Source organism: Lynx rufus, unplaced genomic scaffold (genome assembly GCF_022079265.1).
Source record: "Lynx rufus isolate CCGP_SWC_20201006 ecotype Redwood Valley unplaced genomic scaffold, mLynRuf1.p SCAF_8, whole genome shotgun sequence".
NCBI classification, from domain to species: domain Eukaryota; kingdom Metazoa; phylum Chordata; class Mammalia; order Carnivora; family Felidae; genus Lynx; species Lynx rufus.
In genome coordinates this window covers 21,928,825-21,943,589 of record NW_025814896.1, presented here as the reverse complement: position 1 = coordinate 21,943,589, position 14,765 = coordinate 21,928,825, and the positions used below count along the sequence as shown (strand labels likewise).

General features: G+C 40.9%; 1 protein-coding gene across 1 annotated transcript in view; it reads left to right on the top strand.

The window, feature by feature from the left end:
- CTNNBL1 (catenin beta like 1) overlaps positions 1-14,765 on the top strand; it is a 163,392-nt gene that overhangs the window by 14,847 nt on the left and 133,780 nt on the right. The gene's annotated exons all lie outside the window — the stretch shown is intronic.

Below are 14,765 nucleotides of genomic sequence, written 5' to 3'. Positions count from 1 at the left end.
CGTGACACCGAGCCTAACAGGATACTATCGGGAGGAGGGCGCAGCTGGGCTTGAAGTGTTGCCTCTGCGTTAATGGCAGATTTGCCGTCACTTGAAAGATTGTGTTTATGGGGGAAAAGGGTTACTTACAGGCATGGTATGGTCCTGATTTGAAGTAAATGAAAAGCGACTCATAAAGGAGCTTTTAGAAATTGTCATACTTCTAGTGAAATATAAGAATATTTGTTTTCTCCTCCCTATGCCACCACACCAAAAGAAAAAGACCAAAGGGCAAGGAACTGCCGGCCCACTAAGAGCTCGGCATTGTGCTATTTGATTTATATGTGTCATTCCATTTCATCCTAAAAGCAACCCTGGGAAATCAGTATTCTTATTCCCATTTTATTGATGAAGAAAGGAAGTTCACAGAAGTTTAGTAACTTGCCCAAAGACACGAGGAAGTAGATGGCAGAATCTTTTTCCTAACAGAGGGCTCTGGGGGATGAAGGTAGCCGAAAACCAAGAAATCCCGAGAAAATAGAATGTAGCAGAATGCTACCATCCATCCCCCAATCTCGTATCTGCCTTGAGTCTACACCCAACAGAACACCATACACTGGTTATCAAACCCAGGAGAGTGGAACACTGTATGGGTTACCAATCCAGGGGAAGACTCCAGACACTTCTGCCCATTGCATCTTGGTTTTGGAGTTGCCAGTGAAAGCAGCACACAGTTAACTACCGGATGGACTGATGCTTTACTCACACAGAGAAGAGACAAAGCAAGATCAGCCCCTGGAATGTATGTCTGTCCCTTGTGGCTAGTGGGGCCCTCCCCCTTCCTCTGAAGCTGGTGCAGGGCACTTGGCCTACATGCAGCCCTCTCCTGCAACAGAAGGACCCCGACCCGAAAGCTAGTGGTGTGCCTGAGGGGCACTGACGTACATGCTTAAGCAGAGCGTAGGAACTCTCGTCGAGCATGAAACAGAGAATGATATTGCCACACAAGGTGATGAGCCTGGCACGAGCTGTATGGGCTCCTTATCTCTAGGTAAGGAAGTGTTCCAGGCCTGAGGCCATTCTTACACAGCTGAGTGGGGCTGGAAATACTGCGTGCAGGAGACTGCCTTTCCCAGCAATTCTGTATTGACATTACTTGGTTATATGTCTTTCTTCCCATTGGACTTTGAGCTCCTCAAGGACAGTGACCAGATCAGGGCATGCTGTGTAGTAAATGCTCAATAAATGTCTCTCGACTTTGAATAAAGGAAAGAATGAGAGATGAATGAATGAATGAATGAAGTAGTGAATCAATGATTGGTGGCTGAATTTGGTTCTCTTCTAGGTGTCTTTTTATGTTGAGACTTAGCACCTCCACAGTTGCCTTCTCTTTCTTGTCTCTTCTTTCTCGGTGGAGAGTGGATTAAGCTTTGTCTGTGGATGACAGTGGCCCTATCATTGCCTTAAAAACAATAGATGATCTTCATAAAAGCCCGATTCTTGGGGCGCCTGGGTGGCTCAGTCAGTTAAGTGTCTGGCTATTGATATCGGCTTAGGTCATGACTTCACAGTTTGTGGGTATGAGCCCCACATCAAGCTCTGCACTGACAACACAGCTTGCTTGGGATTTTGTCCCTCTCCTCTCTCTCTGCCACTTCCCTACCCTCTCAAAACAAATAAATAAATGAACTTAAAAAAAAAGCCCGATTCTTACAGTGTAGCCTGAGAGTTGACTGGCTTTTTTTTTTTTTTTTTTTTTTTTTTAAGACTGGAGTTGCCTCTGACTCCAAAGCAAGAAATGGATTGATCTCTTTATTTGCCAAAGATTTGCTGCTGGTCTACTGTGGGCCATAATTGCTGTTTTCTCTTTACCCAACCTTCTAGGCAAAAAGAGATAATACAACAAGATGAGTTTTTATTTCATGTTGATTGTACCTGGTATACCCATTTTCTTTCTTTTTTTTTTTTCTTATTTATTAACTACTTTTTCTGGGTTAGGCACATCCTCAGTATGAGGGCTTTTTCTAGGGATGAGACTGTGATATGCTCAGGGTCACAGTGTAATAACAGACTTTGATGTCTACTAGTAAAGTCCATTTTCTTCTAACCTTACTATTCTCCCCCCTTTTTTTAAAAAAAATTATTTAATGCTTTATTATTTATTTTTGAGGGAGAGAGAGACAGTGTGAGCCAGGGAGGGGCAGAGAGAGAGGGAGACACAGAATCCAAAGCAGGCTCCGGGCTCTGAGCTGTCAGCACAGAGCTGGACACGGGGCTTGAACTCAGGGACTGCGAGATCATGACCTGAACCAAAGTCGGACGCTTAACTGACGGAGCCACCCCGGTGCTCTTTATGCTCCCCTTTTAACGATTCTGGTTTCGCATCAGTTTCTTCCGTGCTTTTTGTTTTGTACAGGCCTGGGACACACATAGGTTTCTAAAACAAAAAGTAGTAGAGCTGCTAACAGTTCACTTAAGTTTAAGTAGCCTCGGGAAACACATCTGTAGCAAGCACAGAAACCAGTGAAGGCAGGACGATTCCCCAATCACAGGGTGGAAGTATGACGTACTGGAAAGAGCTTCAGGTTTAGACTGTTTAAATCCCGCCACTGCTATTTTCTAGCGGTTTGACCTTAGGCAGTTCACTAAACAAGCCGCCTGAGCCTTGGCTTCCTCACTTGAAAAACCAGGGACTGGGTATTCCCTACCTAGCAGGGCTGCGTGAGGAGTAAAAAGATGATGAAATGTTGAAGGTCCCGGTACATAATAAACACTCAGTTCATAGTGACTATTGCACAGCATGGATAATCACTTGGTGAGGAGGCTGTAGAGGAATTCTTTATGGTTTCTTTAAACCCTTAAGATTCTCTGACCTCAGTGCCTCCTAAGAAGCGATTTGTGAGATTTATATCTGACTTTGCCTATTCAGGCCCGTCCCGGCTTACTGACACGGCTTTGTTTAAAGGAGGTGGCCGAATTCCCTCACGTGCAGGGTTTTTCGGCCAGTGTTTCTCTGTGTTTTTTGGTATGTTTGCCAGGATTCTCAAGTTTCTAAGTAATTGCAGCCTGAGACGAGTTGGATTGATGTCAGGCTGCTTTAACACAGGTGTTATAAACAAGATTAAGAGGTTGTCGAGAAGGTATCCGTGGAGCTCGGGGACTGGCTTTCTGGAGTCGTTCTAAATTGACAGCTAATGGCTAGCCTTGATGGCTCTCTCTGAGCTGGTCGGAACTGACTAGAGATTCACCCACAGAGGAACCTTGCTTATGAAAATTCACTTTCCTTTCCTTTCTCAGAGAGTAAAGCTCCTGTAACGTGTAATAATGTCTTTGCACTATGCAAAAAACAGTGGCCTTTGCACTGTTTTAAGGTACCTTTTTCTAAGGCAGCCAATTCTTAGGGTTTTTTATTTTTGATACCATAAGCCTGCCAAGCTTCAAAGAAAACTTTAAAAAGGGGAGTGATGGTTCACATTATTTTATTCTTTTATTTATGTTTCTGTATAAGACAGTTAATTAATTATCTTAATCTTTGGTAGAGTCCCTTCCTGCCCAGCAAAATAGGCGTTTCGCCTTATCTGCTCTGTCTACTAGATGCTACTGCTAGGAAATTGAGTGTCCTAAAATGTTCTTGAAGTGAACAGTTTTTAGCTTAAGATCACTTTAAAGCCATTTTATAGCCTCCCTGAGAGAGAGTCGTGGAGCTGGGGATAGAGCCTATAGGAGGAATTTGTAGGGGGCAAGAGGCATTTACCCAGGCTCCCACAGAATTCCTTTCGATCATATTCCATGTGGCCACGTGGTCAGTGTTCTGTTTTCTGGGTGGAGAAACTATTTCTGACTCTGAGAATAACTCATTCATCGTACTTGTCTTTATGGGCAACAGAGGTGTTTTGCAAACTTTAGTGGTTTCTAAAGCCTGTAGAAATAGTAAAACCTTTGAGTTGAGGAAAATAAAGTGCATCTTAGACAAGAGTAGACATGAAACCATCTCTTTTCATTGTTTTTGATGGGCTCATCAACAGGCATGTATTGAGGCCATAACACCAGATACTTCATTCAAGCTGAAAGGGGTAAATCGGCCCTAGAAAGAAAGTATATTCTATAATGATGCTATGTTTTCAGACTTTAAAGTATTACCCATAATGTTGAAAGATATTCTCTTTAACAGGATACTCAGGGTAGAGTTTCATGTGAGTTGTGTCTTCCTTGAAGTAAATGTGTCAGCTGTTCTGTAACAGACTTATGTGGATAAGTTTTAACCTTTAAAGAAAAGTGATGATAGTTAATGTCCTAGGCTTCTAAGATCAAAACCATGTCAGAACCGTTAAGGAATTAATGAGCAACTGTGAAAGACCTAGGTTACGTAAATGAGTAAAATTATTCATTTCTCACTTACGATCTGGTTCTCACTAATTCAGTCCCGGGTTATTCATCTCCATTCCCCGTCCCATTTTCTCAAAACATCTTCACTTTCCTCTTTTCCTTCCTATCTGTCTTCCTGTGGTATACATCCTTTCTCCCGAACCACTCTTTCTGTTTGGAAGAGGAATGAAGTTTGGAGTCTTGGCAATGACCTCAGAGGCAGCTTAGAGAAAAAGTAATTAAAGATTTCCTTGCCCCACTTTAGTCTTAATGAAATTGTCCATTGCTAGAGGCAATATTCCACTGGCTGGAATCGTCTCTGTCAGCATAATTACACATAACAGGTGTGCCATATTACTTGCAAAACCACTCTGTGGGTCTGCTGGCTGCTGAATGAATACTCCACCTCTCCCCAACCTCTGCGACAAGCACTTACAAAGTAGCTAACCTTTGTGCCACCCCAAATAATAAAGTGAATTTATTGTATCTGAGCTTTGGTTTAAAACTATAAATAATTTAAAACAGCATTGCCATATTAATTTGTTATTTAGGACTGGGCGGGTTATCCAAATGGTCTGGGGGAGGAAGTTCTTCCTGAAATCTCCATATAGGCAGATGGCACTAAGCTTTTACAAATGGGCAAGGAGCAGCTACAGAAGAGAGCTTTCCTGGTGAAAGGCATGGGCAGAAAAGTCGCAGAAGGGATTTTAATGTCAGTTGAAAGATGACGGCAGGGACAGACGATACAAATTATACATTTAAGATGATAGTTTCTGAGGTTGTGACTAAGGAAAGGGGTCTTCGGGTTGTGTGTACAGCTCCTGCAAAAGTGAGAGATTTCAGATCCTCCTCTGTCCTCGGCTGCAGGCTCAAGTCCTGTCACGTCCTTGAGTCTTAGTTTATTCATCTGTAAATTAGGAGGTTGTACTGATATTCTTTGAATCTGAATTTTACTATTACCCTTTATATCACCTGGTGCCACTGTTAGAGAATTTACTAAAGGATACATAAAATATAACCCAGAATGGCATAAAATGATCAAATATATAGGTGTGTATGAATTCTGGCTGGCTGCAGTCACCGTAACGATCCAAGGAACTCTGAGAATATGTATACGTTATATACATTTGCTAATAGTAAGTTATGATTCGTGGGTAGTTTATTGGTTTAGCTGTCCTTTCCCCCTCATCTCCTGCTGATTTAGTAACGTGGGTTAAGTGCCTACTCTGGTGTTGGGCACCGTTGGGTGCTGAGAGGTGTTTGCACTGAGAGGCAAGGGTCAGATCCCAGCATTCCTGCTCTTGAGGACCTAGCATATGCATTGTAGAGGAGATGGAGATTTATTAATGCACGGTTGTGTGCTGATAGAGGTATGATTTGATACACTGCTGAGGAAGCCCAGAGGTCTTACTGGAGTTTTTGGAAGACTCTTAGAGAAGGTGACCTTTGAGCTGGAGCTTAAGGCTGAGTAGGATTTCTCTAGTTAGAATGAAGGAGGAAAGGAACGGGATCTGCCATTCATGACGTAGCTGTATGTATTTACCCCTTTCTAGGGCATGGTTTGAATAGCCTGAGGTGACTCCGGGGTCCCTCCCTGAATCTTCTCTGATTCCCATATTAGTTTTTCCTATAGCAGGGTTTCCAGAGCATGTACTATCCTGCTCAGGCATTGTCTAGATTTAATGCCTCTTTTTAAAGTGCGGTGGCTAATTCAGTGCTGTGGGACTGTAGCCACATGGGATGTTATGCTTCTAATTAGGTGACCTTAATATGCATTAACTTAAAAAAATTTAAAGTTGGTCATCTTGTGGATTCACTGAATCCTGAGATTTACTGAAGTCATCAGCTCTTTTCTGAATGAATTGCTTTTAAGTCACATTTCCCCTGGCAGGGACTTTACATATTTGCCATTTTGAATTTAAGCAAAGGACTCCATGGTGCTTATACTCTTTTGGTTCAAACAGTTATGGTTCTACCTGTCTGTACTGCCAATTGCCCACATTTCTCTATCTGCCCGCTTGAGTAACTTTGCGAAGGATCTTGTTGATAAAAATACCCAGTATGTGTTGTAAACCCTTAACTTAGTAAACTCTGAGAACTGTAACCAGTTGGGTGTGACTTGTTCTGAATGATTCCTGGCTAGCTTCTAGGGGTCCCCGTTTTTTTCCTCTAAGCATGTGCATAACCATACCATTTTGCCAAATTTACTTAAGATCTTTTTTTTTCTTTTTTTTTTTTTTAATTTTTTTTCAACGTTTATTTATTTTTTGGGGGACAGAGAGAGACAGAGCATGAACGGGGGAGGGGCAGAGAGAGAGGGAGACACAGAATCGGAAACAGGCTCCAGGCTCTGAGCCATCAGCCCAGAGCCCCGACGCAGGGCTAGAACTCACGGACCGCGAGATCGTGACCTGGCTGAAGTCGGACGCTTAACCGACTGCGCCACCCAGGCGCCCCAAGATCTTTTTTTTTAAGAAATAAAATTTTATAAATACAATTGAAGTCTCCTGTATGTTTACCCTTCTCTATGTAATTCCATTTCATTGTGGCCTCTCCCTAATCCAATTTCTTTATTACCCTTTTTAGAAGCAGTCACTATCCTCAATTTGGTGATTACTATTCCCACACATTTTTAAAATTATTACTACTTATGTGTACAACCAGTAATTGCTGAAATTTTCTTCTCCTTTTTCTTATTACAAATATGTTCCAGTGAACATTCTTTATCTCCTTGTGCATATGTCTGAAAATTCCTGTAATGTATACATACCTAGGAGTAGAATTGCTGGGGTAGTCAGAACATACGTATTTTCAGTGTTATTAAGTATCACCAGGTAGTTCTATACTCATTTTTACACTCCTGTCAGTAAGTTTTAACAGATCCTGGTTCTTCACCTCTTCACCAACACATTGCTATATTTTAATTTTTTCATTTGTGGCCAATCTGATGCTATTTTACGATTTTTCTGATTTCTAGTGACATTGGGTCCCTTTTTATATGCCTGTGGTCTCCTCAGTATTTTTTCTTTTGTGATCATAATTGCAACGCTATTCTTTGTCAGAAGCTGATGTTAAGTAATTATAAAAGTCTGTTGTAGATGTAGGACTTTGCATTAGCAATCATTAAGAGAAATTGAATCTTAGGTTCTGTTTTCTTTTCAAAGTGCTGTATCTTTGTCTTATTTAATCTTACTCTCCCTTACTAAAGACAATCCTGTGAGGTAGCAGAGTAAGGGCAGAGCATTTTTATCTAAGGTCATATGACTCTTGAGTGATTCACAAGAACCTAGATTTTTCTGCTTATTGGTTTGCTGCTCTTTGCATTGTACTATGCTACTTCTTTTAGATCAGTGCAGTTATGTTGTTATTGTTGTTGGAGTAATGTCTAATATTCCCTCTAGCACCTAATAGAGTGATGTTCAGGTTCTGTTGGCTTAGTAAACACTTCCTGAGTGAATGAATGAATGATGATGGTTCTGGTGTAACTGAAAAAACATTCATAATAAGTCTGCTAAAATGGAGGTGGTTTACCTTCCAATGGTTTTACAAGTATCTGCCTTTGTTAGCCTTGATAAATAAAGAAACTGAATCAACATTCAGCTTTCTGATGCAGCTGCAGAATTAATCAGAGAAGATGTCAAAGTAAATCATGGATGCTAAAGTATGGTTTGTACTTTTAAAAAAGAAATCTACACACCCTTTGGAGGTGAGATGGATATATATATATATATAGACATTCAGGCTTTAACAAGAAGTAAGACTTTTTTTGGTAGGAAGAATTGATTAAGTAGAGTCTTTTTTTTTTTTTTTTAATTTTTTTTTTTCAACGTTTATTTATTTTTGGGACAGAGGGAGACAGAGCATGAACGGGGAGGGGCAGAGAGAGAGGGAGACACAGAATCGGAAACAGGCTCCAGGCTCTGAGCCATCAGCCCAGAGCCTGACGCGGGGCTCGAACTCCTGGACTGCGAGATCGTGACCTGGCTGAAGTCAGACGCTTAACCGACTGCGCCACCCAGGCGCCCCTTAAGTAGAGTCTTAAATGACTAGTGATTTAAATCATAAATCACAACCATATTACTTGTCGGCCAATCAGATTACAGATTTTAAGTGAGAGTGTTGGTGATTTTAATTTTTGATACATTGGTTTTTTCCCCACTCCTTGTGGGCATTGTTAAAACCCATGTTCTCCATAATTATTGTGTTCTCAGTACCTGTAATTTGTGTGTGTGTGTGTGTGTGAATTAAGTAAATGAGAGTTCTATTTTATATTTGCAATAACTTTGCTTTGAGATTTTTAGTGTTTGGTACTTGTTTTTTCTCCCAGAAAAAAAGGTAGTAAATTGCCATGACTCATTACATTTTTTTAAAGCTTCAAGTCTTTTAAAGCCATAATATGTAATTATATATGAATAATTGGAATATTTCTCAAACATTTCTTAAAAATATGATAACCCCTTGTTGGTATACGACTTTGTAGTTTACATACAACCTTTTCATAAGCTGTTTTAGTCATCACAGCGACCCTTTGAGGTAGGTAGAATTTTCTGTCCCTGATGGCTTTGATCCCTGATTATGAATTTTGGCTGATGGTAGTTGCAGAATTAGAGATTGTGAGCTTTTACAGTTCTGGTGCCTTAAGCAAATTTGCAAGGGAGCCCTGATGTTAACTTTGGCAGGTTTCATGCCTGCAAATATTGATTGAGCCAGAAGTCCTAGTTGTAAAATGTCACCAGTGAATGTGCAGCCAGCAAAAGGAAGGGAAAACTCATTACTGCAGCTCATCTGTAACTTCTGGGTCAGGCCACTCACTACCATCTGGTAAAAAAGAATGTTTGAAAACTCCCTTTTATTCTGACAAAATGTAATCAGGCGAGGTCAACAACAGATGATTTCTGAGCATTTCAAATTGGTTATACCAATCCGTCCACAAGCTTGGGTTTGTGACATTCCATATGTCCAATTACCTTAAGAGGTATCAGAAAGCTTTAAAATTATGAAACCTCAGAATAACGGCAAGAAGGAATTTAATTGTGTGTATATACCTACCTTTCTCCCCTGTGTTGCACACTCCCCCCCCCCCCCGCCCCATATTAAAAGTGTTTGTTCTGAAAAAGAAAAGGCAATGATAGAGAAAGAAAGAGACAGGATTACTGTCTTGAAATAATCTGAAGATTGTTTTTTTAATGTGAGAGTGAGACTAATCATGTTTATATTGCTTTAGAAAGATTAGGAGAAAAAAGAGAGGGGAAGATTCGGGACCAAGGAAGAAAATTGTAAATTGAAAGGTTTCTCCTCAATTTAACAAACTCTCTGAGTGATCCAAAGATGGAAGGGGCACGACTTGGGGAGGAGGTAAGTTTCTGGTCACCGGAAGTGTTAGGAAAGCCCCAGCCGATGCCCAGCAGACATGTTTTAAAGGGGGTTCAAATCTCAGATAGATGATTGGGTTAGATCAGGGCTTCCTAAAGCCTGGGTGTCTCTAGCTCCTCAGAATTACTGCAGGAGGCTGTGAATCCAGACAGGTATAAACAGGCATTTTCTGTAGAGTGAATCTCAAATCTCTCAAAATTAATCCATCTCTCGCTCTCTCTCTGTCTCATAAATGTAGGAGTTAAAAAACACAAATTCAGTGAAAAGTATTACCAAATAGATAGTAACGTATTTGTTGTCATTGTGTCCTTTCTCAATCATTGGGTATTAAAAGGTATGGCAGGGGGTGGGGCCTGTCATATATTGGCATTAAAAAAAGGATCCTCCTGTTAGAAGCTGTTAGTGGTAACCTCCCTTTCCAACCTTGAGGTTCTTTGATTTTTGAAATCAGTTGTGTAAAAGAGCGGTGGGAAGCTACATGTAGTGTCTTCTATGAGCCAGACTCTGCTGGGCACTCTAGAACATTGGCCTTCATGTACTTACATACATATATATACATTTATACCTAAATGTGTGAAAGTGGTCATTGTTCCTAGCTTATAGAGCGAGAAGACTCAGGCTTAGAGAGAGTACACGTTACTTTCCAGGGCTGCTAACTAAGCAGAGGGACTAGGCTTTGAGTTTAGGAAAATTTGACTCCAAAACTCATTCTCTGTATAGGATATCACCATTGCAAACAGGTTAACAATGACTAGTTAGTGTTGCAAAATAGGAAAAGCACTAAATTGGGAATTAGAAGCCTTGTATTATTGCCCATCGCAGACAAATTGCTTAAAGTCACTAGGCTCAGATTTCCCTATTTCTATAAAGAGAGGGATAAACTAGATTATCCCTTTGAGCTCAAATTTCTGAGTCTTTATACCATTGTTTGATACTTAGGAAATAGTACTCGATGTCCCTACTTAGAAGGCCCTTTTTCAAAGTTACCTGAGTTTCTTGGTGCTAGGTGAAAAAGTCCTGGTTTATAAATTCCTGCTTTATTATAAGGTTATAGAAGATTTCCTTTGACGTTTTCCATTTTAATAGAATTGAACGTATTTTTTTCTCCCATTAACACAAAAGTACATTTTTATGAAAATCACCCCCTTTCTAAGCGAGGTAACTTACAATATTGAACGCACTTAGACGTCCCCTCCGCCCCCCACAGTACACATCTCCACCGTTATGTCCTAGTATAGATGTGCTCTTCACATTAATAATTGCACTGTGTGTTTTCATAATTTATCATAATGATGCCATTATTGCTTATTATAGAAGTCCCCTTTCTTCCCCCCCACCCCCAAGTCTAATTGAGGTCGAGACAAGACCATAAATGCGATAATATAGATTGCATGCTCAGAGGAAATGGAGTTGGTTTCATAGTGGAGTTTTAATTTAGGCTTCGTTCTGGTGATGTAGCCTCTTCCTATGGTACATTACTTTGAGCCCAATATAACTGCATTTTCCCACAGCTCCTCATTATAGCTACAGCTTCTCACTGCTTTTTAATTAAAAAAAAAAAAAAAGAGAGAGAGAGGGAGAGAGGGAAAAATGAAACCAAAAGCTTAGGTTGGATATTGTCTGGGTACGCAGGGAGTATTCCTAGGCAGATTACTTATTTAATTTTTTAACTCTTTCAAAGCTTTCATGGAGATATCTTGATTTCTGCTTCCAGGGGGATAGATATATAAGTCATCCATCACACATGCACACACATAATAGGCTTCAAGGTTTTTCAGAAAGTAAAAGCATCTTTTATATATATGTATATGTGTGTGTGTGTATATATATATATATATGTATATATATATATATATATATATATATAATCGTTTTTTTCTCTAGTCTTGTGGGCAACAGAAAACAAAGCAATGACTTGATGAAGAATAGTTTCTTTTGTCATTCCTTCATCTTGAGGGATCCCAAACACCTTTCAGATTCCACAACAAATTAATCTCCGAAGGTGACTGGTAAGAATGGCTTAATCCTTTTGGGATTGGTTTTGTAAGCTGCAAGGAGAGCTCCAGCCTGAGCTGTTGACCCCTCTGACAGGCTGGGAGTGTTACATTCCCTTCCTGAATCCAGAGGCCTTTGGCTCTTCTGTAGTGGAATCAGTTTGACAGCCCTGAGATTCTTCTCCACTTACTTATTCCTGTTTTGTCTTGCGTAACTGATCACCCTCTCGGTAGTGAATATTGGTAAATGTAGATCTTTATTTCTAGGTCAGCGTGTTGTTAGCTTCATAATTTTGGGGGGGGCAACCTTTCACAAACAAGACTTCAGCTTTTTGTGAGTCCATATTTTATGCAGTGTTGCTGGAAGGACAGTTCCATTTTGGCTTTGTCAGGGAATAGGAATCCCTCGGATGAAAATCCTCTAGATCTGTGGTAGCCAGTCTGGTAGCCGCTAGCTGTATCTGGCTCATCGGTACATGAAATGGAGCTGGATCTGTGCTGAGACACGCTATAAATGTAAAGTAGTCTACCAAACTCCAGAGACTTACTGAGTATGAAAAAAATGTAAAATATCGCATTAGTAATTTTTTAATATTGATTATATGTTGAAATGATAATATGTTTAATATATTCTGTTGAAAAACATTAAATTTAAAGCCACCTGCTTCTTTTTACTTTTTAAAATGCATCCCCTAAAAAATTTAAAATTACATTTATAGCTTGCATTACATTTTGATTGGGCAGCTACGTCCTGGACTGTTACGCCCCCTAGACAACAAAGCAGGGTTTATCTTATTCACACTCAAGTCCCCAGTTGCCAGCACAGGCCTTATACATAGTAGGCATTTAATAAGTATTTGTTAAAGAAATGAATCTAAACCTTTATTCTGAGTAGTCAAATTTCAGAGATGAGTAGAAACTTCACCCTTTGGAGTGTTCATGTCTGAAAAAGAGACAGTTGAGAGTTGAGAAAAACAAATTTTTTTTTTTAAGTTTATTTTGAGAGAGACAGAGAGAGTGAGCAGGGGAGGGGCAGAGAGGGGGAGAAAGCATCCCAAGTAGGCTCTGTATTGCCAGTGCAGAGCCCAGTGTGGGGCTTGAGCTCACAAACTGCAAGATCGTGACCTGAGCTGAAACCTAGAGTTGGACGCCCAACCGACTGAGCCACCCAGGTGCCCCCGAATGGCTTACCTATCTTTTGGAGGTGGGAGCTGATAATGTTGGTGAAAGAGCCATGTCAGAGCATCCTAATGGGTTCTGCCCTGCTCTGCTGGAGAGCTGTCACAAGAGAAACTCAAGCCGAATGCCCTGTGTGACGGGGAAGGGAATTGTAGAAACGGTTATTGAACCTGAAGTTTGCCCCCTTAGGGGTGTTCTGCTTAAACTATTCCTAAAGATGAACAAAGCTGTTCTTGTCTCAAGAATCCATACTGGCCCTGTCTGTCCCTGTGTCCCCATTTAGACATGACCCAGATGGAAGCCTGGGACTACCACTGGGCCAGCTTATTACTTGAGGGCCCTTCAAGCCTTGCAGTTCCTTAATACATTATTTGTTGAATGAATGGTTTAACAAATACTATTCTAACGTGGCCATGACTTTATCTATGGGTGTATGTTCTCGACTGAACGTCCCTCAGACCTGTCTCAGTTAGGGTCTTGGAATCATGGTAGATTAGCAAACTTCGCAGAGATCAGGTTCAACTTTGAGAAGGGGCCAGGTTGTCTTTGCAAGAGTTTATTGAAGGATCTCAGGCATCCCGTCTCCCCCGCTTATAAAATAGAACTGTTAACCTACTTCTCTTCCCCAGAGATGTGGTGGAGATTAAAATAGGTGCTTTAAGTTCTGCAGAAGGAGAATGCTATTTCAGTGGAAATGATTAGAGGTAAAAGTGGAACTCCTCCCCTACGTCTGAAATGTTTGTTTTAAAAAAGTAGATCGGAAGGTTGTTCCAGAGAGACATTGCTGGTGTTCTCTCAGTTTTACGTTTCTTAACCGGGGAGGTCGGGGGGGCGGGGTGGGGGAGGTATTTAGCTTTCTCCTTTGAATTGTGGTCCACTGCCTTTTCTCTCTGCCCTCAGAGATACACCATCCAGAAATCTCCTTTCCGTGGAGAACTATGGAGCTCATGCTTTGATTTGACTGCTGCGGCAGGCTCGCGCTAATCAGAATCGCAGCAGGGCTCGCGTTATGAGCCTGAAAGAATTAGTGTTCCCAGGGGGCTGAAGTTCCTTACCTGCTGGGGAGCCACACATTTCTGGTTTGAAGCCTGCCCTCCTTTAGGATCAAGCTACCTTTCCTTCCTTTCTCACTTGAAAACCACCGCCTCCTTTTTCTTGTGCTCCCTGGTAACTGGCATATTGATTTCTTTCTTCTTTCTCTGCTGATTTTCTTAGTGTAGACCAGTAATGATGAAAATAGATTTTTGTAATTTTTGTATTTATGGAAATAGAATGTTATCATGTGAAATTATAATCTCTCTCACGGAGGCTAGGAACAGAGTGAAAAATAGCGGGTGGTAACCCACAAACTGAAATGTCTAACGTGAGTTTGCTAAGCAGTGTCATATGTTCAGACTTACTGGCACACCTGGTATGTGGAACCAGCAGGGTGTGTGAATACAGAGGGGAATGACTTTGCACTGCTGGGATAGTGGAGTTCAGCAGCGGTGTGGATTATAAGTCACAAGGTGAGATGTGTAATGTGTTTAGTAGAAATTTGTCTCTTATCACCAGACAGCTTAGCGGCTTGGCAGCAAATGTGGCATTTTCTTCTGTTGGTAGTAATAACCCATGTTGCACCTAGCGCCCTTTTGGTGTGCTAGTTATCCTAACAATAAAGAAAAGCTCATTGAGCCTAACACAGATGTCTTGTGTTGCAGACGACAGAATCATGTGGATTACCTTATAGTAATAATGTCTTATATTTGTTCAGTACTGTTAGAGTTTAGCATGCTTTCACTAAAGTTTGCCACCTTTTGGTACAGCCTTCCGGTTATGAATAAGTTCTGGGAATCCAGTGTAGAGCAGAGTGACTACAGTTAACCATACCGTATT